This window comes from Solea solea, chromosome 6 (genome assembly GCF_958295425.1).
Source record: "Solea solea chromosome 6, fSolSol10.1, whole genome shotgun sequence".
NCBI classification, from domain to species: Eukaryota; Metazoa; Chordata; class Actinopteri; order Pleuronectiformes; family Soleidae; genus Solea; species Solea solea.
In genome coordinates, this window is record NC_081139.1 from 20,548,096 (window position 1) to 20,551,159 (window position 3,064).

Consider the following 3,064-nt stretch of genomic DNA (forward strand, 5'->3'; position numbering starts at 1 on the left):
AAATGTGTGACTTTCTGGCCAGCCTTATCCTTGTGTACATTCATCTCCTGTCCTCCATTTCTAGGATTGTTAATCGAATATTGAAAGCAAAGGTGGAATCGAGGCCCCAGTGTGACGTCCTGCATGCGTGCAAGGGAAAAGAACGTGTTGTGGTAGAAGCTATTGTAAAAAAAGATTGAGAATCTAAATGTAACGTATCCTAACCTTAAAATCAAAAATCGATTTGGACAATATCTATTTTCTGATACAATGGGATTTGCATGATTCACATCTAAAATGAAAATGTCATCCATTTGCTCCGCTCAACTGACTTTGTATGAGATTAACACACCACAAATGTTAATGTTCACTCACTTATGACGCTGAAGAAAAAGTCAGTGTGTGTCTAAAGTCACTTCATGAAGTGGACATGTGTTACATTGTATTCTGGAAAGTTACTAAATTTGTCAGATGCTGCCCAGTCAAATCTGGCAGAGTAAAATATCCCTGACCTCATGACAGTCTGTGCTCATTGTGTTACATAATGTGTGTAGGAGGAGATTTGACAGACAGCCAGATACCTGAAGGTCTCTGGAGACAGCTGCTCCATCCCTTTGAGGAATTGGACTTTTTTATTCAGCTGATTATCAGTGCAGCTGCAGCTTTAACTCCTGCCCACACCTCTATTACCGAACATTACCGTAAACCAGGTCTCTGAAATAAAACAATAAAAGATATTGTAATCTCAATGAGGTGTTACCTGTTTTTTTTATTTATTTATTTATTTTATTTCATTTGATTTTTTTTTTTTAAAACACAGTATTATTATTATCTACTATTGACACACTGTTTCCTCACAGCTACATTTCACTTTTATTCCTGTGCCATAAAAATGCCATCTCTACAACTGACAGCATGGAACTAACACATTTCTCTTAGCCTTCAACAGTCATTTGTGTCTTCCTCCTGGAACTGTGTCCTGTGACGACCATGAGCAGAGCTGCTTCAGAGGGTGGAGATAATCATTTCTAGGGATTTATGCTGCAGGGCCAAGTGTCTCTGCTGTTAATGCTGCCTCTCATCTGACCTTACAGTGACCTGCGGAGCATCCAACAGCTCAGAGCCGGGGCCCCATTTGGCAGGAGACCAAACACAGAATGAGAGAATAAGATGACAAAAGCAACATGAAGGCAGTTACTGCAACGCCAAATAACAATAAAACAAGCAGAAGATGGAGGATGAGATGATAAATGAACAGGGAAGCAGGGAGAGGAGAGTAACAGCGACTCCATGAAAGACGACTACTGCATGTACTGTAGGGGCTTGTGTTTGCTGATGTACAGGATACATCTTTAATGTCCTATGCAAAACTGGACAGGCGTGCACCAACATACATACACAGACATGAAATAAAGCGTAGTTTCTCTTCATAATCACAGGGGTGATATCTTGATGTGACATGTGTGTCTGTATTTTCTCATTTCTCATATTTTCGTTCTTCTTACTTCTCTCCTTCACTTCTTTTATTTAATTTGAACTGATTGCCTTTTTGACGAGTGCTTCCCTTATCACCATTTTCCATCGAGCTGCTTTTCATTTCCGCTCCCTTTTATTGCTTTCTTTTCTAAATTTCTATGGTTTGTCTTTTTGAGCGTTCCACAACCTTACAGAGCAGCGCTGTGACCAACATCGATCGCCTTCATTCATCCCGCTTCTTTACTCTTTCATAAATAATTTGTTGCTGTGTTTTTTTTTTCTTTGAGAAATCTCAGTTGCTTGACATGAACATTGTTTCCTGTGACGCAGAGATGCAACCGCAACTTCCACACCGCTTAGGTGGGGCGAGGGATGGAAATCGGGCCAAAGGAAACTGGAGACATGGATGTGAGGACTAAGAGAAAAAGAAGCAGTAGAGAAAGAAGAGAGTGACAGACATGGATAGGTTAAGTGTACAGAACTCCCCCAACACACACACACACACACACACACACACACAAAACGCACTGGAACCATTTAGACACAAGCCTCTTCACATCTTTAATTTCACCGCTATTGTAGCGGCGGCCACAACACCCTGTTGTATTGTGTTTTACACAGCTCTGATATAATGAGACTGTTTTGTCACTTCCACAAGAGCCATTTCATGTGGACAGACATCACTGCAGGCATTTGAGGCTGCAACAACTCAATGAGTCCGCAGACAACGTGTTTCCTAAACAGTTTAACTTAATTGAGGCCTGGGCACACGCACATGCACTCACACGCAACTGAACACAGGAAATGCACATCAGTCATAATTTGTAGAGAGGTGATTATCATATAGAGAACTATTTAGTTTGAGGGAACAAACATTTCTGTGTTCAATTATATGTTTTATGTAAGTTTGCCATTGAGCTTCTCATTGTCGGTATGTTCCGATGTTGTTATGATAACTGTTGAAAACACTGTTTTCTTTTGGAAGCAATTTAACACAAATTTCACCAAAATATTTGTATTTAAATATTCCACAAACAACTTTCTACGACTTCTCCCAATTTTCCTCCAGCCTCTCTGCTTTTGTCATTTTTTTTTGAACATCTATGTATAAAGAATCGTTACAAGTGGAAACTTTCCTAGCTACGAGACGCCTTTGCGTCAATTCACGCCGCCTTGAGCCTTTTCAGAACTACTCTGTTCTATTCATTTTCTATGCAGTGGAGATATGTTGAAAATCCGTGTCATGTTCTGTGAACACAGTGACAGTATAGTGTTTCATTAGCAACACATTAGTCACAGCTATTACAATGTCTAGCACTAGCCTGGTCAACAGTTAGCATATCAAGTTTAGAAAACAGTCAGATTTCAGTCTCTTTGAGGAGGAACTACCCACTAAATTTTACCCATGTTGTCTAGACGACAACAGCTGATTTCATATTTAGTGACTAGAAACATGAGTCGCACACACTGGAGGAACAAAGCGCCTTCTTTGATAAGTTAGTAGTTAGGATACTTTTGTTGAAGAATTCAGCATTAAAATCGTTTCATTTCTTTTTTAAATTGGTTTAGTTTCTTACATCATGTGGTCGTTGGGCAACAAGGTGTTGAA